Source organism: Canis lupus, chromosome 5 (assembly GCF_003254725.2).
Source record: "Canis lupus dingo isolate Sandy chromosome 5, ASM325472v2, whole genome shotgun sequence".
Taxonomy (NCBI): Eukaryota; Metazoa; Chordata; class Mammalia; order Carnivora; family Canidae; genus Canis; species Canis lupus.
This window is the reverse complement of record NC_064247.1, coordinates 20,681,557-20,705,088: the sequence shown is the minus strand read 5'-3', so window position 1 is coordinate 20,705,088 and position 23,532 is coordinate 20,681,557. Positions and strand designations below refer to the sequence as shown.

At 41.0% G+C, this 23,532-nt stretch overlaps 2 long non-coding RNA genes across 2 annotated transcripts in view; one reads left to right on the top strand and one right to left on the bottom strand.

Annotated features, from left to right (window-relative positions):
• Nucleotides 1-9,214: 9,214 nt before the first annotated feature.
• On the bottom strand, nucleotides 9,215-21,638 carry LOC112671533 (uncharacterized). Its single transcript, XR_003143675.3, has 5 exons — nucleotides 21,492-21,638; nucleotides 14,171-14,279; nucleotides 13,330-13,455; nucleotides 11,237-11,284; nucleotides 9,215-9,405 (listed from the first exon to the last, which is right to left on the bottom strand). It is a non-coding gene; the product is annotated as an uncharacterized LOC112671533 (long non-coding RNA).
• LOC112671328 (uncharacterized) overlaps nucleotides 20,528-23,532 on the top strand; it is a 39,062-nt gene continuing 36,057 nt past the window's right edge. The window contains exons 1-2 of the long non-coding RNA XR_004816265.2: nucleotides 20,528-21,085; nucleotides 21,531-21,725. This is a non-coding gene — a long non-coding RNA (uncharacterized LOC112671328). The remainder of the gene's footprint in view (nucleotides 21,086-21,530; nucleotides 21,726-23,532) is intronic.

The window sequence follows — 23,532 nt, the reverse complement described above, 5'->3', positions numbered from 1 at the left end:
TCATCCATATTAAAGGTGGGAAAAGGCCAGAATGCTGTCCTGTTTGTGACTGAAAACATTGCTAGTAGGGTTGAAGCCCTCTCCCTCTTGAATTACCTTAAAAAAAAAATCTTCCATCCAAGACTCCACACCTGGTTTTTCTCCCATGTCATGGGCACTTCCTTTTCTCTCTCATTTGCCTCCTGATATTTATCTAACCTGACTGAATCTTTGGACTTTGCATTCAGCTCATGGCTTTAAGTTTTGTGTAAATGCTGATGACTCCTGAATTTACCTCTGCATGCTGACCCCTCACAATACTAGGTGTCTGTCAACAAGACTAGACACTCTATCCTGGATCCTGACATGTCCTCCCAAAGAGCTCCCCCAACAGGTTTCTCCACTGTAGTAATGGACCCCACTGGTTGCTCTGGCCAAATCCCAGCCCTCATCCTTCATGCTTCTCTCTCTCTCTCTCTCCTCTTTCTTTCTCTCTCCTCTCCCTCACCCTCTCTTTCCCTCTCTTCCTCCCTCCTTGTCTAACCAGCAAATTCTATCAGTGCTATTCTTAAGGTTATATCCTAAATCTGATATCATATCTTCTTCTACACCAGCCCAAGTTACCAATGTCTCTCTTATGCGCCTGGCATTGCTTCCTGTGTGGTCTCCCTGCCCATCCTCTTGGTTCCCTCTAGGTGATCTTTCTCATGGAGATCAGACTGACATGAAAGGGCATGTCACTTCCTTACTCAAGTCCCTCTGTTTCCCATTATACTCAAAATAAGATCCAACTCTGCTGTGGCTCATGTGGCTTGATGTGAGTTGCATCCTGTCTATGTCTCTGACCTTATAACAGGCCACTGGGCTAACTTTGCTCCAGCTGCCCCTGTCCTTAAAACAGCTTGTTCCTGCCTCAGAACCTTTGCACTTGCTCTAACCTCTGCTTAAATGCATACTCTCTGTATTTTGTATGGCTTCTCCCTCACTTCGTTTAGGTCTTTCTGTCCCTTCCTTTTTCAGATAGCCTTCTTTGGCCTCTGTGCTACCTTGCCCCCATATCAGTCACTCTCTATCCCTCACCCTGCTTCCATTGTTTGTTCCTCTAATTTATTTTCTGTCACTGCTTTCTCTGTATATGCAAACTCCAAGTGTCCCACATGCCAAAAAGAGTACCTAGCATAGGAGTAGATGCTCAAATATTTCCTGAATAAATGATGAATGAACAAAAAAAAGTGGAAAAACCCTAAAATTCTAAGTGTACCCCAAACCACCAAGGGGTAGTGTGAAGTGTTCTGGGTTAAAGTGGATGGTGGGATGTCTGTCATTTCAGCATATTAACCACAGATTAAAAAATATAGATGATAGGAAGCCAGTAGGTAATAACTAACACAGAAGGTATTGTTTATGGGAATGAGAAGGCAATGGAAGGAATGGAAGTTGAACCAATGAGCAAATTAAGATGCCCATGTAAGCATCTCCTCCTTAAGTGGGACTCCCAGAACAATTCTTTCCAATTTCCCCGGAATTCTTTCCCAGGTGAATTCTAGGACCCTCATGGAGAAGGGCTTCTGGCAAATTGCCATTCTGAGTTACCAGACATTCCTAGACACACTGAAGGTCAGAAGTGCACTCAGCTTTGGCTCATGCTAGAAGCTCGCACTATGGAATGATCCAAGGACCCTCAGAGGAAAGCTCTTCTACTCTGGGATGGCAGTAGAAGAATATTAGGTTAGGGGACTCTACAAATTTGAGCAAGGGTATTCTGGTCTCATGATGGATATTGTTGTTTTTCTTTTCATTTTAACTGTGTGCACTTGGCCTTTCTCTGGTGCATTGTTTGAGTCCCAGGCTAAGTAGAGAAGTAGAGGGCAACTCACAACCCAGGAACAGAATGGCGAAGGTTGAATAAGCTTCTGGAGACCATGAGAAACAATGGGATGTTACATGATACTTTCCCCAAACATTACCTTCTGGGCAGGTTAGGCCCAGGGCCAGAGACAACCTGAGGGAACTACAGATTCTGGGGGAAAGAATCGGAGGAGGTATGAGTTCTGGTCTCCCATTTCAGGAAGCCTGCAATGAAGGTGATAATCGGAGAACTGTAGTGTGTGAGTTCCATGAAGACAGGCAAAAAGTTGGCCTCTTTACCTTGTAATGTCCACTAGCATAGCATCTGACACATAGTAAGTGCTCAGTAAATATTAATTAAATGAAAGGAGTTATTCTACTACCAAATTAACAAATGTGGAATCAGAATATAGTGAAAATGCAAAGTATTTTTATTGCACAGATGAAAATGACCTTGATCCAAAAAATACTCCTTTCTGGGATCTCATAAGTACGTGAGCAGGGACTCACACTATTTTGGCAATAAAATTTGAAAATCTGGAAAAGGCACCATTCCCTGAGCCCAGGAGTATTAATGTGCACATAGAAGCAATGGGTGATGGGTAGTAAAAGAATATTGATTATAATACTGTGTAAGTAGTTACAGAAATGAAGTTTATATATGTGCATGTGTTTTTTGTTGGGTGTATGTTAATCTTTGATTTCCTTTATTTTCTCTCCTTTCTTCTATAACAGGTTTTCTCAACTTTGCCATTCTTAGATCTTTTTGGTGATATAATTCTTCATTGGGCTGTAAAGTTGCTGCCCTGTGCATTGGAGGGTTTTTAACAGCATCCCTGGCCTCTGCCCACCAGATGCCTTAGCATCCTCCACTTGTAACACTCAAAATTATCTTCAGACATTGGGGGCAAAATTGTCACCGGGTGAGAACCACCACCCTGCTACTTTATATGAGAAATGCTGGTCCTCATATAACATAGCAGCTAGATGGGGACTGTGTATTGCCTGGAGAACCTGGACTTGAAGGCTTATGGTGACCTCCACTGGTATCTCCAGCAACAGACTATCTGTGGTCCCAGCTCCTTTTGGGCAGGTCCATTGAGATTCCAGCTTCTCAAATATGCTTCTTCCTTTTGATGATAGGGTACTATAGTGCATATTCAACTTTATTGATTTGATGGATCAGAGAGCACCCAGTTCATGACAGGCAATTCAGGTCCCATGGTCACTTGATATCTCCTGGTTAGTTGTGTACTCTTTGTCAAGGCCTTATTATAAGCCAGGGGCGGCTTCTCAGAAGAAGAGATGTCAGTGAGGAGAGTATGCCTTTGCTCCCACACCCTGGAGGTCTGTACTGTGATTCTCCTTTTGGGACTTGCAAAGGTCCCTTACAGCTTCCTGATTTGCCACAGACACCTTGAATAAGGCTGTGTTGGCTGGGGCAACCTCCATCCTCATGTGCTTCACTCCCTCAACGGCAGCACCTACTCTTGTTTCTGTAGAAGTTTCTTCTGGGAGCTCTGCTATGCTAATCATTGCCCCAAAGAGGGAACTGGCAGGCACAGCTCTGCTGGGTATTTTTCCAATGCCTCATTCTCATGCATAAATCAATTATTAGCATTTGTTTTCTCCAGCTTGTTAATTAAGCACGGATACTGTGTCTGTATGTTTCAGTGACTGAGTTGTCACGGCACCTAATTTGCAAGAAAACATAGTTAGGCTGAGTTCCCTTTCCCCAGCTCTCCATGTGCAGTGGGCAGCACCTTAAATACTCACTGGTGTGTGCCTCTAAGTATTAACAGTGTGTAGATAAGGACCCTACAATCAGCCTTCCTTGTGGTTCCAGAATCTGTCTCAATAGCATCCCAGAAGATGCCCAGAGGAGACAGGAGAGTCACAGTAGTGATGAAAGAAGGCATTCCACTGTTGAGAAAACTTCCATTGTTAGAAAGCTACTTCTTGTATTGAACTTTGTGTAGGTAGGCTTGAAAGTCAGCTCTCAAGTTCCAGCTTATTCCCTCTTAGGTATTTTAGTTTCAGTTAGGAGACCTTGGTTATTGTCTTAAGGTCCCAAGAGTTTACTTTCCGAAGATATGTTGAGCTGAAACTAAAAGGTCTTCCTTTAAAAGATAGAGCTCTCTATTAACCACAACACAAAGAAAGAAAAACCCCAAAATATCAAACAAAGCCCAATTGTTCCTTGAGTAGGAAGTATCTTTCAGTTCACCTTAAATTTTCCTATTACACATTAAATCTTTCTTTATTGAATTATAATTGACATACAATATTATATTAGTTTCAGGTATACAACATAGTGATTTGATATTTTTATACATTATAAAATGATCACCTCAATAGGTCTAGTTACCATCTGTCACCATACAAAATATTATTCCCTATGCTGAACATTATATCCCATGACTTATTTATAACTGGAAATTTGTACCTCTTAATCTCTTTCATGTATTTTCCTCATCCCACTGCCTCCTCCCCTCTGGCCACCACCAGCTTTTCCTGTATATAAGTCTGTTTTGTTTGTTTTATGTTTCAGATTCCACATATAAGTGAAACCATAGGATATTTGTCTTTCTCTGTCTGACTTAATTTAGCATAATACTTTTTAGATCCATCCATGTTGTTACAAATGACAAGATTTCATTCTTTTTTAAGGATGAATAATATTGTGTGTGTGTGTGTGTGTGTATAAATAACACACCTTCATTCAGGTATTGATGGACACTTGGATTGCTTCCATATCTTGGTTATTATCAACAAAGCTGCAATGAATGTAGGAGGGATACATATATTTGTTTGAATTAGTGTTTTCATTTTCTTTGGGTAAATACAGAGAAGTGGAATTACTGGATTCTATGGTAGTTCTGTTTTTAGTTTTTGAGGAATCTCCATACTGTTTTCCACACCAATTTACATTTCCACCAATGGTGTACATGGGTTCCCTTTTCTCCACATCCTTGCCAACACTTATTTCTTTTCTTTTTCTTCTTCTTCTTCTTCTTCTTCTTCTTCTTCTTCTTCTTCTTCTTCTTCTCCTTCTCCTTCTCCTTCTCCTTCTCCTTCTCCTTCTCCTTCTCCTTCTCCTTCTCCTTCTCCTTCTCCTCCTTCATAATAGCCATTCTGACAAGTGTGAGGTGCTGCCTCATTGTAGTTTTTATTTGAATTTCCCTGTTGATTAGTCATGTTGATCATCCTTTCATGTGCCTATGGGCCATCTGTATGTCTTCTTTGGAAAATGGTTCAGGTCCTCTGCCCACTTTTTACCCAGAGTATTATTGTTAGTGAGATGTAGGAGTTCATTACATATTTTGGATATCAACATTGTTTTGTAAGTCTCTTCCATCACTCAGTAGGTTGCCTCTTCATTCTTTTGATAGTTTCTTTTACTGTGGAAAAGTTTTTTAGTTTGATATAGTCTCATTTTATTTTTTTTTTATTGTTGCCCTTGCCTAAGGAGACCTATCCAAAAAGTATTACTAAGACCAAAGCCAGAGAGCTCACTGCTTCTCTTTTATTTTAGGAGTTTTATGGTTGCAAGTCTTACCTTTAAGAATTCAATCCATTTTTGAGTTTATTTTTATAGATGTTGTACAAAAGTTTCATTATTCCTCATGTATCTGTCCAGCCTAACCAACACCATTTACTGAAGAGACTGCCTTTTTCCCCCAGTGTCATAGATTAGTTGGCCATATAAGTGTGGATTTATTTCTGGGATTTCTATTTTGTTCTATTGATATGCATCTATTTTTGTGCCCGTAACACACTGTTTTGATTACTGTAGCTTTGTGTAGTATATAGGTTGAAATCAGAGAGTGTGATGTCTCCAACCTTTATTCTTCTTTCAAGATTGCTTTGACTCTTTGGGATCTTCTCTGTTCCATACAAATAGGATTACTCTACTTATGTGAAAAATGCCATTGGTATTTTGATGAGGATTGCATTAAATCTGTAGATTGTTTTGCATTGTAGGAGCATTCTAACAATATTCTTCCAATCCATGAGCATGGAATGCTTTTTCTGTGTGTGTGTGTGTGTGTGTGTGTGTGTGTTCTTCAGTATTTTTCATCAGTGTCTAGTTTTCAGAATACAGGTCTTTCATCTTTTAGATTAAATTAATTATTACATATTTTATTGTTTTTCATGAAACTGTAAATGGGATTATTTTCTTAATTTCTTTTTCTGTTTGTTAGTATATACAACAGATTTCTGTATATCCTGGAGGTTTACTGAACTCATTTCTTCTAATAGTTTTTTGATAGAGTTTAGGATTTTCTATATGTAGTATGTCATCCTCAAATAGTGATACTTTTACTTATTTCTTTCTAATTTGGATGCCTTTATTTTTTTCATGTCTGATTGCTGTGGCTAGGACTTCTGGTACTATGTTGAATAGAATGGTGAGAATAGGCATTCTTGTCTTGTTCCTGATCTTAGAGGAAAAGCTTTTAGCTTTTCTCTGTTGAATATGATATTAGCTGTGGGCTTGTCATATGTGGCCTTTCTTATGTTGAGGTACATTTCCTCTATACCCACTTTGTTGAGAGTTTTTTTTTTAATACCTAAATGGATGTTGAATTTTGTCAAGTGCTTTTTTGCATCTTTTGAGGTGATTATATGGCTTTTATGCTTTGCTTTGTTAATGTGGCATATTTACTGACTGGTTTTTGTGGATATTAAACTATCCTTGCATCCTAGGAGTAAATCCCACTTGATCATAAAGTATGCTCCTTTTAATGTGTTATTGAATTTGGTTTGCTATATCTTGAGGATTTTTGCATCTGTGTTAATTAGGGATATTGGCATGTAATATTTATGTAGTGTTGTCTGCTTTTGTTATCAGGGTACTGCTAGCTTCATAAAATGAGTTTGGAAGTGTTCCTTCTTTCTCAGTATTTTGGAATAATTTGAGGAGGATAGATATTAACTCTTTTAAATGTTTGGTAAAATTCACCTGTGAAGCCATCTGGACCTGGACTTTTGTTTGTCAGGAGTGTTTTGATTACAGGAGTGTTTGTATTTCATTACTGGTAATATATTCCAATTTCCTATATTTTCATGATTCAGTCTTGGAAGATAGTATGTTTAGAAAAAATAGATAAATTCCTACAGGTTGTCTAATTTGTCGGCATATTATTATTTATAGTTTTATAATGCTTTGTATTTCTTTGGTATCAGTTGTATTTTTTCCTATTTAATTTCTGATCTTATTTGTTTGGTTTTCTCACTTGGTTAAAGGTTTGTCAATTCTGTTTATCTTTTCAAAATCTTTTCAAAGAACCAGCTCTTAGTTTCATTTTCTTTGTTTCTTTTTTTTTTTTTTAGTCTGTATTTCATTTACTCCCATTCTTATCTTTTTTTTTAAGATTTTATTTATTCATTTGTGAGAGACACAGAGGGGCAGAGACATAGGCAAAGGGAGAGGCAGGCTCTCCGCAGAGAGCCCAATGTGGGATTTGATCCCGTGGGACTCCAGGATCATGCCCTGAGTTGAAGACGTAGATCAACTGCTGAGCCACCCAGGCATCTAACCTTTATCAATTCCTTCCTTTTAGCAACTTTGGACCTTGTTTGTTCTTCTTTTTTTAGTTCATTGGGGTGTAAGGTTAGATTGAGATTTGTGTTTTTTGAGGTAGTCTGTATGGCTATGAACTTCCCTCTTAAACTCCTTTTGCTGCATCCCCAGAATCTTGGGACATGTTTTTCCATTTTCATTCATCTCAAGGTATTTTTGGTTTCCTCTTTGATTTCTTCATTGACCCATTGATTGTTTAATAGCATGTTGTTTATCCTCCAATTATTTGTGTTTTTTCCAGTTTTTTTCTTGTAGTTGATTTCCAGTTTCATACTGTTAAAGTTGTAAAAGAAGTTGGATATGATTTAAAACTTAAATTTATTGATATTGTTTTGTGGCCTAACATATGATTTATCCTGGAGAATGTTCCATGTGTACTTGAAAAGAATGTGTATTCTTCTTTTTGGATGAGGGGTTCTGTATATATCTATTAAGTCCATCTGGTCTAATGTATTGTTTAAGGCTTACGTTTCCTTATTGATTTTTCTGCCTGGATGATCTATCTATTAAGGTAAGTGTAGTGTTAAAGTTTCCTACTATCATTGTGTTGCTATTTCTCCCTTTATCTCCGTTAATATTTGTTTTATGTATTTACGTGCTCTTATATTGAGTACATAAATATTTAAAAATGTTGTACCGTCTTGTCTGCTTGATCTTTATCATTATGTAATGCCCTTCTTTGTCTTTTGTAACAGTCTTTGTTGTAAAGTCGGTTTTGCCTAAGTATTGCTGTCCCAGCTTCTTTTCATTTCCATTTTCAGATTTTCAGTCTGTGAGTGTCTTTAGTTTTGAAGTAAGTCTCTTCTAGGCAGCATGTGGAAGGGTCTTGTCCATTTTTATTTTTATGTTTTGGTCCATTCAGCCACACTCTTTTGATTGGAGCATTTAGTCAATTTACAATTAAAGAAATTATTGATAAGTATGAATTATTGCTATTTTGTTAATTGTTTTATGGTGGTTTCTGTAGTTCCTCTTTGTTCCTTCTGTCTCTCTTCCCTTGTGGTTTGATTGTTTTCCTTAGTATTATGTTTAGATTTTTTTTCTCTAATTCCTTTGTGTATTCACAAGTTTTTTCTTTGTGGTTACCATGGAGTTCCCTTATAAAATCTTATGTATGTAACAATCTTTTAAAAGTTGATAGTAAGTTATTGTGAATACTTTCCAAAGCCTTATATCTTTATTCCCACCAATTTCTTTTTTTTTTTAATTTTTATTTATTTATTCATGAGAGTGAGAGAGAGAGAGAGAGAGAGAGAGAGAGGCAGAGACACAGGCAGAGGGAGAAGCAGGCTCCATACAGGAAGCCCGACATGGGACTCGATCTCAGGACTCCAGGATCAGACCCTGGGCTGAAGGCAGGCACTAAACCACTGAGCCACACAGGGATCCTCCCCACCAATTTCTATTTTTGATGACGTTTTATATCTTTTTATGTATACCTGAACTAATTATTGTATTTTTAATTACTACATTTGTCTTTTATCCTTCATACTTGCTTTATAAGTAGCTCATCCTCTACCTTTTATTTATTTTTTATAGTGCAATTTTAATTTTTGTGTGTTTTCTTATTATTAGTTAGTGCCTTTTAGTTTTGGCTTAGAGAAGTCCTTTAATATTTCTGGTAAGGCTGGTTTAGTGGTAAAGAACTTCTTTAGGTTTGGTTATCTTGAAAACTCTTAAGCTCTCCTTTAATTCTGAATGATAGCATTCCCGGGTAGACAATTAATTGGTTGGTAGTTTTTCCCTTTCAGCACTTAATTTAAATCTCTTTGGATTGTGAACATAGCTTTGGGGCTTCTGGCCATTTATTTCCATTTACAGATGGGAAACCTCTGGTCCAGGAGGGCTAAGTAGCTGCCTTCAGTGTCTATAGAAAGTCTTAGTACTAGGATTCAAATCTTTCTTCACTGGGAGACAGAGCCCTTGTGTTTTCCACCATTCCACCTAAATGGGGAGCCTCTGACAGGTGAGATTTAGTATATGACTGCTTTCTGAAAATGAAAGAGAAAGCTTTAGTTTGTTGAGCAATTTTTCTTCTCCTAAAACAGAAGTATACCAATCACCTGTATTTGCAGAATGATAAAACTCTAATTTCCAACTTGTTCATAAGTTTTCTTGCCATCTGACTTTTTATGACTACTTTTGTTGATGTTTGATGAAAACTTGTTCTGAGCTTAGTCTTTGCTAGAGCTATTGCTTTGAATTTATCTGCTAGAGTCATCATAGGAACCAGCCTTCTATGGTAGTTACAAGGCCTTGGCTTATATTGGACACCACCAATTTCTATAGGGGCCAGGATCCTTCCAGATCAGCATTTGGACAACACATTGACCCTAACAAGGCCATCAAGGACCCACTCAATACTAAGTGGGCACTTAGCATGTACCAAACATTATGCTACCAAGTAGAGTTCGCATTGTACCTACTTGGAAGAAATATTTTTGGAATGTACGCAGAGGCATAAATCATACATTATTACAAGTAAATAAAAAAAAGGAGATTTTAAATATGGAGTTTTGCCAGTTGATCTGGTCTTTCAGGTCTCAGAACAATCCATTAGCTCAGAAAGTCTCAATCTCTGGAGATGAGCAGCAACTATCTGGGAACATCAGCAGCCCAAACAGTCTCATTGCTAATTTCTAAGTATTACGAATGTCTATCCTCCCACATGATGACTGAGACCTTGGCTAGGGACCTGTGCTTTTTTGTCAGTGTGCATGAATTCGATGCTTTCTTTTTTTTTTTTTTAAGATTTTATTTATTTAATCATGAGAGACACACAGAGCAAGAGAAGCACAGGCAGAGGGAGAAGCAGGCTCCATGCAGGGAGCCCGATGCGGGACTCGATCCTGGGTCTCCAGGATCACGCCCTGGGCTAAAGGTGGCGCTAAACCACTGAGTCACTCGGGCTGCCCAATTTGATGCTTTCTTAATAATTCATGTATTTATGTAATATAATACTGTTTTTGAACACCTGTTCACTGCTAAGCATTTGTAACATACACATCTCCTCTTTTTAACATCCTCTTAAGCTTATATTATCCTTTTGTAGATGAGGACACTGAGGCTGAGGTTAAATAATTTGCCATGGTTGCATGGTAAGTGGTAAATCTGAATCAACTCCTGTTGGCTTCTCTCTCTCTCTCTCTTTCCCTCCCCTTCTCCACATCCTCCACCCCCACTCTGCCACCTCCTTCCTTCTCTCCTGCCTACCTGTACCAGATTATCAACTAGAAGAGCCCTGGGGTTGTCAGTTCTGGACACTCATACCTACTCTGTAGTCCTCACTATCTGCGTTTCTCCTGGGATACTCTGGTGAAAGTGGCTGTATGGTGGTGTCTTTCCTAGTCTGCTGGTCCATGTAGGAGAGGTGGGGTTCAGAGCTTTGTTGTCTCTGGATGTTGTCTCATGGATGGGGTAGCTCTCTTAGGGGTGGATATGTGCTGTTTTGCTGCATTAAAAGTTGCAATATATCTGCAGCCACCACAAAGGTGGGTGACCTCAGCTAAGTGCCTGATCCTGACTTCTCCTGAGAATGAGGATGCGCAGGGAGAGGATGTTGGTGAGGAGGAGGAGAGGATCATGCTATTTCCTGTGGAGCCCACCACTCTCTCTTGCTTCCTCCTGTCTTAGCTGAATGACATTTGTGCCAGCTGCTCCCAAAGAGAGTCACTTTGGTGAAATGTCACAGGCTTCAGCACGAATGATCGTTCTCCATCCTTCACTTCTCTCCCTGCTGCCTCCCTTCCACCCCTCGAGTGTCTTTTTTATTTTGAAAGGACACCACCTTGAAATTCAAGTGTGGGAGATAAAAGTAATTACCTTTTCTCTTCAGGTTTCCCTCTCAGAAAGCCTCCAAATCATCTTTGGCTGAAACACAGGGATTATTCCAGAGGGAAAATGTTATTAGTTGCATCTTTGCCTGCTTCCCTCTCTGGGTTTCACCCACTACTTTTCTCCCATGCTAAGGGTGATGATGATAGTGCCTCTGATTGCTCTGCCATTCTGGGAGGGTCAAGGGCCTTCCCTCAGCAGAGGTCAAGTGTCTTACTCAGTGTCACACAAGTGTTACCTGGATTCACAGCCAGGCCACTCGGACTCCACAGTCAAGCTCATAAATAACTTTGCTGTGTAACTGCAGTGACTATACTTGCAGAACCAAAGATTGGGAGATATTTTCTGACAAATGGTTTGCTTTCCCTGATTGTTTTTCAAATTTCTATTACAAAAAGCCATTTGGAGTTACCAAAATGAAATCTTATTTTGCTATATATTTAATAAAATCACCATTGGAAAGAATAATTCTATGCCTGGGATTATCCCAGGTAACCCAGCACACAAGTTGCTGTTTGGTGGGAATTATACTTGACCAGGAGCTAAGAAGAGTCTTAATTCTGGTTCAGTTTTAGCTTTAACTAGCTGTGTGATCTCGGTTAATTTACTGCACCTCTGGGACTTATTTCCTTAGTTGATGAAGTGAGAGAGGTGGGTCAGATGATATTTCAGGGCCTCTCTGGCACTGGTGTTCAATGACCTTGAAATTCTAGGTGCAGACTTCATTATTTGGACTGTCACCAGTATATAGATGAGATTCTAACTTTAGATGTGATTTTGCTCCTTTCCTGCTTTGGGCAAATCTTGGCAACATCTCAGTCTAGTCCTTTGCCAGTCCTGTACCCTGGGGAGCCTGCTTTCTTTTTTACCAGACTGGACCCTGGGAACTTATTTATTTTTTATTTTTTTTCATTAAAATGATCTCTTGGACTTGCCTCCATGCTGACTTCTTTCTCTTCCTTCATGCTTTTGTGTGTGGTGTCCTCCTCCCACGCAGCCTCTGCCCAGCCGCCCCCTGGTATTCCCAGCCCCTCCCTTCCTGATGCTGTTCTGTCGTGCCTCATCTAGTGTCTTCCCTTTCTCTCTGTCGTATGTCAGTCTCTGTGCTGGCTCCTTCCTTTTCACATAAAACACAGGCTCAGCTCTCCCTGTACTGAAAGGGACAAATAAACAAACCTTGGCCCTGATACAGAGGATAAAATTTTCTTCCCTCCCCATTGCTTCCTCTCCTGACTGCTCCTACACCATTTAAATTTCCCTGCCCTTTTTCATACTTTGCAATTGTTCTCTTAAAGATAACCAGAGATAGCCTATTCTTGAAATCCAATAGCTGTTTCTCCTCATTTTCCTTGACCTTTCGGCAGCATCTGGCACTGTCACTTCTACCTTTCTAAAACACTCTTATTTGGCTTCAATTGTCACTACACTATCCAATGCTGTCTCCTTCACCTTGGGATATTCTAACTTTGACTCATTTTTTACCCTTTCTCAGAGATCGCATCTAATCTCATGGCTTCCACTAAATCTCTTTGAGATTTTTACACAAATTTCTAACTGCCTTGGGAATGGAATACCATTGCCACCTCATTCAGCCTGGTTGTAGTGAAATTTGCCATTCTTGGCCAAAAGCAGACTTTTGGCCAAGATTTCCCACCCAGATTTCCTGTTGCTGTCCATTTGCTGTCATTCACTTAAAGTGGATTTGAAACCTAATTGATGTCCCTCATTCCTCCTTGTCCCTTAGCTACTCCTCATTCATCAGTCAGTAAACTGCTCTATTTGTTCCTCATAAAGTCTCTCAAATGTATAGCCTCTCTCTGTTTCCACTGCTGCTATCTCAGCTGTGACACACAAATTATCCCTTAACTAGCCTTTAATTTCTTGATCCTCCAACCCATCCTAATTTCCTCTATGCCAATATCTTTCTAAAAGTATTACTTTGCACACTTAACTGTATTCTTTTGCTTAGTGTGTTCCCAATCACTAAACAAACTTGCAGAGCATCCCAGATTAGCATCCCAAACTCTCAGGTTGATGGTCAGAGGCACCCCAAATTTGGCCCTAATCTATTCCACTCTTACCTCTCATAGGTACTCTTCTCCTTAGACAAAGGGCACATGCTTTGTCTACCTTTTTGTGTATGAAGAGCTTGTACCTCCTCAATTCCATGGTCTTGGGTAAGTGGGTCTCCATGAGACCTTCTTGGCCTATAAAAAAGTAATAATTTCTCCTCTGATTTCCTTAGGTGATTGTGAAGATAAAATTCATTTATTCAACAAACATTTGTTGGAGAGGTGCTTGATTATAGATTTTCTATATATTTATGCTCCAAGTTCAGGGAATTTGCAAAGATAAATAAATTACAGCCCCTCCTTTGAGTTGCTCTGGACATTGGGGAAACATATTTAGGAAACACGCAGCATCAGTAGGATGGGATGAGCAAGAATTTGCTAGGCTGGTGAGTACACCGTGGGCACACCCTGGTCCTTCCCCTCCAACCTGAGACCTGCTGGTCTACCTGTCCTCCTTCCATTCCCTGAGGGCCCAGCTGTCCCTAATGTGAAAATGAGTGATAATGGATGCTAATTCAATGTGTTACTTCTTCCAGGTGACATATTTACATTTTAATAGGACACAATTCAAGAGAGGATATTTTAAGCCCTGTGGCAGGTGAATGGAGATATATTTTGAGTTAGAGAGTGTTTAGGGGGCCTCCAGTCATACTGTGTAGGTACCCACTGATTCTATTCATGGGGTTGGCTCCACTCAGGAGTCCGGAGAGGAGGATTCCTCTCCAGGCTGTGCTGCCTCCCCATGTTATCTAAGTACTCTGGAGCGTGGGATTCTCAGTACAGTGACGGATGAGACATCTGTTCCATGATGGGCTATTACTAACAATTCATTACTGCAAAATGGACTTACCCTCATTAGCCCAGGAGCTCTGAGTTTAATGTGGCATTCTGCAATCTCACAGATTCTGCTGCACACATTGAAGGCGTGCATCACATTTTATAGAGCCAGGAAACCTGAACTTCAGAAAACAATGGAGATTTAGCATGCCTCTTGAATTGGTTGACATATTTACTCTTCATGAATAAGCCTGTTTTGTAGCAAATACTGTAGCTTACAGCTTCATTATTAGAAATTAGCTCGCCCCACTGCTCTGTTCAAGGACGCAGTTCTCCTTGGGGAACAGTTTTGTCCTTATCATTCAGGTGCTTGCTGTCAGGTGAATAGGTTTCTGAAGTTCTGGCCTGGGAATGTTTCTCTAGGGGTGGTTCTAGGGAAGGGGCTAGGTCTATGTCTCCAGCTGTCCCTTCTTCTTGACAAACGTGTGTGAAATCTACAAATCTGGCCATTTTGGAAAGGTTTCTTTTTTCCTTTGTAATGCCTTCCAGCAAAACCATAGTCATATAGTCACACTTTTGGGGGGCAGTGAATTATCCAGAACCAGTAATCAGTTCAGATATTGCACAATAGACATGGTGTCAATTTCCTAAACTTTCGTTATTATAGGCCCTGCTGTCAATGCATGAACTCCCTGCCTGGGCTCAACTTATCCTTGGGAAATTACACAGCCAGTTGACACACTCCCACAAAATGACAGTTCTTCTAGGCTGCTTTTTCAATAGCTTAGGGATCGATCTCTAAGGTGTCTTCTAGCTAGAAATTTGTGTTACCATTTACCAAAATATCAGTCAAAGATTGGGGATTCTTTTTTTTTTTTTTTTTTTTGGATTCTTTAAAACCTATGTCCCAAATTCTATATGTCTTGCTTCATTGGTTGTAGTGACGGTGGATGAGATGACTTTGGGGCCAAATCATGATCAATTTAGTTTATCTTTTCCCCGTAAGAGTTAAACTTGGTACTTTATTTTTCTCACTCTGATATGTCTCACAAATACATAGTAGCTTGTTCTCTAGGCTAAAAGGTACTTATTCACTCAACCATCCATCCTTTGCACAAATAGTTATTGTATGTTCATTATGTGCAAAGTGCTTTAGGTGCTGGGACTGTGCTGGGCATGGGTTTCCCAAGAGACTCTTCAGCTCCTGCACAGACAGAATTCAATTAGAGGCATCAAGGGCTTGTGGAGTATTTGCAGGGGATCAGGCCCTGGGGTTACAGGAAACCTAGACACCCCTTGAAAGGTACACATAGTGTATGTACCTGCAGGTCAGACTGAGTTACATGTTTTCATGTTTAGTGTCCTTCTTCCCCAGGCTTGCTGCTTTCCTGCTCAGTGAAGAGGACTTCCACCTGGAGACTATATTGCTATTAGGATTTTCATCTTAGATCCTTGAAGATTTCCCCTATGAATTAATGGAAATGTTGGGAGAATGCCCTTATGTTTCAGCAGAACCATATTACCCATTGCCTTATGAGCTTATGCTTCTTTCCTCCCACCAACTTCTGTTCACTTCTGCATTGTACTAGTTTTGATTTGAAATCAAAGGTCCTGTCTAATTTTCATTAACTCAGGAGAGGATGTGTGACATGAGGCAAGTTTTGATCCATTCATCAGTTTGAGGACATTTGGATTGTTTTTACTTTTTGACTATTATCAACAATGCTGCTATGAATATTCGAGTAGAAGCTTTTATGAGGACATAGGATTTTATTTCTCTTGGGTGTACATCTAGGAGTGGAATTGCAGGGTCATAGGGTAAGTCTGTCTTGTTGAACTACCAGACTGTTCTCCAAAGCAGCTGCATCATTTCACACTTCTACCAGTGATATCTGAGAGCTCTACTTTTTCTATATCATTGCCAACACTTGTCTGACTTTGTTATACTCATCCTAGTGAGTACGGAGTGGTATCTCATTTGGTTTTACTTTGCATTTCCTTGATGACTAATGACATTGAGCATCTTTTCATATGCATATTGGACATTTGTGTATATTCTCTGGAAAAATTCCTATTCAGATCCTTTGCCCATTTTAAAATTGAATTGTCTTTTTGACTGAGTTGTAATAAGTTTATGTATTTTAGATACAAAGTTTCTTACCAGATCTGTGATTTGCCTATACTTCCTCCAATTTTGTGGATTGGATAAGGTTTCAAACTTCTTCTCATCTTAGAAGATATTTGCAAATAACATGTCAGATAAACGGCTAGTATCTAAGATCTATAAAGAACTTATCAAACTCAACGCCCAAAAAAACAAATAATCCAGTTAAGAGATGGGCAGAAGACATGAACAGACATTTCTCCAAAGAAGACCTACACATGGCCAACAGGCACATGAAAAAATGCTCCACATAACTTCCCATCAGGGAAATACAAATCACTTTATACCAGTGAGAATGGCTAAAATTAACAAGACAGGAAGCAGCAAAGGTTGGAGAGGATGTGGAGAAAGGGGAACCCTCTTACATTGTTGGTGGGAACGCAAGCTGGTGCAACCACTCTAGGAAAACAGTATGGAAAAAAAAAAAAGAAAAACAGTATGGAGGTTCCTCAAGGAGTTAAAAGTTTTGAGGAACCTAGCTAGAGTTACCCTAAGACCCAGCAATTGCACTACTGGGTATTTACCCCAAAGATTCAGATGTAGTGAAAGGATGGGACAACTGCACACCAATGTTCACAGCAGCAATGTCCACAATAGCCAAACTGTGGAAGGAGCCACAATATCCTTCGACAAATGAATGGATAAAGATGTGGTGTGCGTGTGTGTACACACAATGAAATGTTACTCAGCCATCAGGAAGGATGAATACTTGCTATTTAAATCAATATGGATGGAACTAGAGGGTATTATGCTGAGTAAAATAAGTCAGTTGGAGAAAGACCATGATCATACGATTTCACTCATATATGGAATATAAGAAATAGTGAAAGGGACCATAAGGGAAGGAGGGGAAACTGAATGGGGAAAAGTTAGAGAAGATAAACCATAAGAAACTCTTGACTCTGGGAAACAGAGTTGCTGAAGGGGAGGTGGAAGGGGTGAGAGGGGAAGTGGGGATAGAGTAACTGGGTGATGAGCATTAAGGAGGGCACGTGATGGGATGAGCACTGGATGTTATGCTCTATGTTGTCAAATTGAATTTAAATAAATTTGGATAAAATACCGAATTTATCTTAAGTCCCAATAATTCATTTTTGCTTTTGTTTCCTTTGCCTTCATAGATGTATCTTGCAAGAAGTTGCTGTGGCCAAGTTCAAAAAGGATGTTGCCTGTGTTCTCCTCTAGGATTTTGATGGATTCTTGTCTCAGATTTAGATCTTTCATCCATTTTAAGTTTATCTTTGTGTATGGTATAAGAGAATGGTCTAGTTTCATTCTTCTGCATGTGGATGTCCAATTTTCCCAGCACTACTTATTGAAGAGACTGTCTTTTTTCCAGTGGATAGTCTTTCCTGCTTTGTCGAATATTAGTTGACCATAGAGTTAAGGGCATCACTTCTGGATTCTCTATTCTGATCCATTGATCTATGTGTCTGTTTTTGTGCCAGTACCACACTGTTTTGATGATTACAGCCAGCTATGGTTTTCTATTTTAATATTCCCCTGGCTATTTGGGGGTCTTTTCTGATTCCACACAAATCTTAAGATGACTTGTTCCAACTCTCTGAAGAAAGTCCATGGACTTAATCAAGATAAAAGGCTTCTGCACAGGGCAGCCCCAGTGGCCCAGCAGTTTAGTGCCGCCTTCAGCCTGGGGCATGATCCTGGAGTGCCAGGATCAAGTCCCACATCAGGCTTCCTGCATGGAGCCTGCTTCTCCCTCTGCCTGTGTCTCTGCCTCTTTCTCTCTCTCTGTCATGAATAAATAAATAAAATCTTAAAGAAAGCTTCTGTACAGCAAAAGAAACAGTCAACAAAACTAAAAGACAACCTACAAAATGGGAGAAGATATTTGCAAATGACATCAGATAAAGGGCTAGTTTCCAAGATCTATAAAGAACTTATTAAACTCAACACCAAAGAAACAAACAATCCAATCATGAAATGGGCAAAAGACATGAACATAAATCTCACAGAGGAAGACATAGACATGGCCAACAAGCACATGAGAAAATGCCCCACATCACTTGCCATCAGGGAAATACAAATCAAAACCACAATGAGATACCACCTCACACCACTGAGAATGGGGAGGATTAACAAGACAGGAAACAACAAATGCTGGAGAGGATGTGGAGAAAGGGGAAACCTCTTGCACTGTTTATGGGAATGTGAACTGGTGCAGCCACTCTGGAAAGCTGTGTGGAGGTTCCTCAAAGAGTTAAAAATAGAGCTACCCTACGACCCAGCAATTGCACTGCTGGGGATTTACACCAAAGATAAAGATGCAGTGAAACGCCGGGACACCTGCACCCTGATGTTTCTAGCAGCAATGTCCACAATAGCCAAACTGTGGAAGGAGCCTCAGCGTCCATCAAAAGATGAGTGGATAAAGAAGATGTGGTCTATGTATACAACAGAATATTCCTCAGCCATTAGAAATGACAAATACCCACCATTTGCTTCGACGTGGATGGACCTGGAGGGTATTATGCTGAGTAAAGTAAGTCAATCGGAGAAGGACAAACATGATATGGTCTCATTCATTTGGGGAATATAAAAAATAGTGAAAGGGATTAAAGGGGAAAGGAGAGAAAATGAGTGGGAAATATCAGAGAGGGAGGCAGAACATGAGAGACTCCTAACTCGGGGAAATGAACAAGGGGTAGTGGAAGGGGAGGTCGGTGAGGGGTTGGGGTGACTGAGTGATGGGCACTAAGGGGGGCACTTGATGGGATGAGCACTGGGTGTTATGCTATATGTTGGCAAATTGAAATCCAATAGAAAATAATTAATAAAAAATACTGAATTAAAAAATATGGGCAAATACGTACAAAAACATAAAACTGTAAAAAAACAAAGTCTCATTTTAAACTTGAGATAATACTGGTATCTACACCTTAGATTAGGATTAAGTGAAATAATAAATGGAAATCACTTAACACAGGGTGTGAAACACATTAAACCCAATACATATTAGTTGTTTTGCTATTTTTTTTTCTGTCCTGTGGACAAGAGCCTTTGTTACATAATCTTGCTTTTTCCTGGATGCCTGCCTCTGATATGAAACACCTCTGGAACCTTAGTTTTAGGCAGAAGCCTTCTGGCAAAGGGCAGGATAAGAACAAGAACCAGGGTCATAGTGGCTGCTCTTTCTTGGAAATTTCTTATCAGCCTGGCTTCTAGTGCTGTGCAGGCTGGGGAAGGGTGGGGAAGAGGAACAGCAGCTGCCACTGAACCTGGCCTGTTTGCCCCTGCTGCTGCTGAGGATGTAGCTTGGTCGGCCTGCAAGTCTGGGGTCAGCATGAAAGTCTGAGGCCACAAAGGCAGTGGACATTTTGTAGACCCTATGGAATCAGGCCTTGGCATAAAGAAGTCAGGGGTCTGGTGCTCGTCTGATGTGTTTTAAAATAGGGCCTAAGAAGGCAGTTCACCTGAGGGGTATCATCTTCAGTTAGTGCTGGGAACTTGAAGTAAGGGAAAAATCATGTTCCCGATGAGAGTTTTGCTGTTGCCATTGGCTGGTAGGCCACTGCTTAAACTGGCCAAGGTGTTTTCCAGGTGACTAGACCCAGGCTGAGGAAAAATTACCCCATTACCATGAGTATAGAATTTGGGAAATAACTGCCCATGTGGTTTCAAGGCTGGTGAATATTAGATACTTATTTGTTAAGATTGTGTTAAAGCAAAGCCAGGCAGCACAACAGCTTCCTAGCATCATTTTCTCCTGTCAGTCCTATAACTAGCAGTGTTGAAGTTCCTCACAAACCCTGCAAAGTGGGACTATCCCCACATCCTTGTCAGTTGTTCATTTCCTCCTCTCTAGGTAGGTTTCTCCCAGCATTAAATATTTAGTTCTCACCTGTGTAAACCACCAGGCAAGATATTGTGTGAACAAGGATAAACCATGGTCTTTTCCCTTAAAGGTAACCTTGATTAGGATCCCTAGAAAGCAGAGCCTGAGACACAAGTCTGCTAACATCTTATTGGCCAGAGAAAACCAGGAGTGGGAGCAAGGAACAAAGAGGGTGCCAGGCAGGAAAGGTGGAAGATGAAACACAAGGGCTGGCCACTGCTTGGTAGGAAGCACCAAAAATTGCTCAGTTTTGTGACCCCATTTCAGGGACAGGCTGCTGAATCTCAGGACATTTTTTCAAAGGAACAGACGGGCAGAGAGGGGGCACTTTTCTCTCCTTCCCTTTCACCCAGTTTTGCCCTGAGGAGTTACATAGTTTGCACGACATGGTCCTCCTGAGGCCGCCACTGAAACCAAATCATGCTGCACGCCATGGTATGGTGCTTACTTGAGCTGGCTGGGTGCTGGTTGGCAGGATTCACAGAGTCAACCACTCATGTGGAGCAAGTGAGCAAGGGCCTTGAGATGGGGGGGGGCAACAGGATCTGAGGGTCTCATGGGAGGTTTCGAGACAGTTCTGACTGGCATTGCTCAGCTCTGCTAAAGCTCTCCCATCATATCCAGCCCCCACACTAGAATACAAGTCTTTGTGGTGTGGGGGTTTGTTTTTGTTTTTGTTTTTAAGATACCCTCACTTTTTTCCTGAGGTAGAAATACAAATTCTAGTATTCACAAATTCTCCATCAAGGCTGTAACCTGCCACTCTCTCTGAAAAAAGGATAACTGAAAGAATCTACAGTGCCTACCTCTGCCACTTTAAGGTTTGAGGGTATAATTGATACTCCTCACCCCAGCCCCCTCCTTCTAGATTTCTCTCCTCTTCAGCTAAAAGTCCTAGGTTGCTTGCCTAGTTGGTGCCTAGTAGGCTTCTCCACGTTAACATGGATACAAATCCCCTAATGGTTGTGGTAAGTTTTTATTGGGTTTCAAGCACCAAAAAAAGCCTCAGTGAAACCCCTGGGTTACGGCAGTAATCCTCTCTGTGTCCATTGTCTGGCAACCACTTAGGTCCTTCTGGAAATGAAGGTTACCAGTCCCAGTAAAGTAACACCTGTCGTGGTCTGTTTTTCAGCTGGCACAGGGAGTTCCAGGTGACTTAGTTATGACCTCAGCGTCCAGTTCAGTGGAACCCTAACTTGGTAGAGCCTAGTTTGTAGACAGAGCACAGATTCAGCAAGTAGGGGAGAGAGGCAAGTGTTCTGTCCATTTTTGGGTTCCCAGACTCCATCATGGTTATTGGGGACATGGTACCATATAGGATATTGGTTTAGGGCATATCTCACTTTCCAGATGACAGTCCCCTAGCCCTCTTACATGTTGTCACTGAGCTGGTATCTTTGTTAATTTTGCCAGGCTTTCAGACTATTGCTTCTGGATGATGGGGAATGTGGTAAGACCAGTGGACCTCATGATCATGCACCCCCTTGTCTCCTTTCCTGGAGCCCCAAGAACTAGCATGGTGACTGGATGGCAGTTGGGTGGAGTCCATGTATGGCTGGTCACCATAGTAACCATGGGGCTGAATCAGCGGTAAAGGGCCTGAGACAGGTAAGGCCAGGAGACTCTGAGAAGATGCATGGATACAAATCCCCTAATGGTTGCATAAGAAGTATCTGATAGAGAAGGCTCATTCTCTGAATGCCAGATGCAAACACCTATAATCACACAGCAGAAGAGATCGTGAACACTCTGGGAGTTTGGATGTGGTCAAGGTAGAGGGGATAACCATGGCCTTAGGTAGTTGGGGGTTTTCAGGAACAAGTATGACTGACTTGCTCTCAGAGGTCACACAGGCATGAGACTGGTGGCAAGGAAAGGGGAAGGTATTCCATATAGTCAAAACCAGTGTAAACAAGGGCCCAGATGTGGGAGTGCAAGAGGTTTACTCAGGGATCAGAACACAGACCAGTTTGAGCTGGGATGTGTGTATGTTGGCGAGTAATAATAGGTGATTTTTTTGAGCACTTAGTGTATGCTAGGTCCCATTGTAAGCTCTCAGTTGTATTACCTTATTTAATTCTCATAGCTAAGTAGGCAAGGCCAGGCTGGAGCTAGATTTTGAGGTACCTTGAATGACCAACCAACTGAGGAGTTGGGCTTTTACCCTTGCCACACTGGCGTAGATGTGGGTCCCATGAGTTAAGACCAACTTCCTGCTAACATTTTTGTTCTTAATTCCCTGGCACATGGGAAGGTTTACATGATTTCACTAGATATTAAAAACAGCTATCCTAAATAAAGCACTCATTATATTCCAGGCATTGGTGGTTTTTTAAAAAGATTTTATTTATTTTTAAAAAGAACTTTATTTATTTATTCATAAGACAGAGAGAGGTAGAGACATAGGCAGAGGGAGAAGCAGGCTCCTCACAGGGAGCCTGATGCGGGGCTCAATCCCTAGACCGGGATCATGCCCTGAGCCAAAGGTAGACGCTCAACTGCTGAGTCACCCAGGTGTTTTAACTGCACAGAATAGATTATTAAATTGGAACACTGGGAAATGGGAAAGTGATATAGGCACTTTCCCATTTTACAGATGAAGAAGTAGAGGGCAGAGGTGTTATTTGTTCAATGTATTAGAATAATAATAGACCAGAGCCAGGTTTTAGACACAGGCGGTCTGACTTGACAATCCACACATGTAATCCTTATATTACCTGGCCTCTCAGAAACCATTAAGGAGAAGGATTTGGAGACTTTTTTCAGAGAACAGGTGGTGGTGAAGGTTTTAAGAGGAGGTGAGTGCAAAGTCAGGCAGAGAACTGTTTTAAGGGGAAGGAGGTTGTGCTTTGTTGGGTCATAGGGTCTGTCTGCCTCCTCCAGAGAGAAGGTATATTCTCCAGGCCTCAAATGTTAGCAGACATGCAACTCTACACGTCAGTAGGTGGTTTGTGTGTATATGTTTTCTTTTCCCCCCACCGTGTATTTACACTCAAGATTGAGATAAACATCCATTTGCTTTAACACATGTGAAAATACCTTAGCAACTTCCTGCAGCTCTGGCCTGTTGCTAAGCAGTGACCCTAGTGTTACCATGGTAACATCATCCGAGACTCTAGAGCGCGGCTGGTACCAGTTTGTTGTTCTTGACGTAGCTTTGGGAAACCAGGTCAGCAGGGCCTGAGGAGCACATTTGCTCTCAGGCACAGCCTTGCTGTGTTTGGTCCTATCAGAAAGCTCTGTCCCTGCCTGAGGGAAGCTGCCCGGGGAGAGGTCCTCTCCAATGCCCAGCTGACAAGGCCTCTGGTCATATCTGTGGTGCTGCATCTTGCTGCTGTCTCCACCTCACTGTGGAGCTGTGTGGAATGGGTGGAGTTCAGGACGGATGTCTGAGAAGGCGTAGGGAGCAATTTCT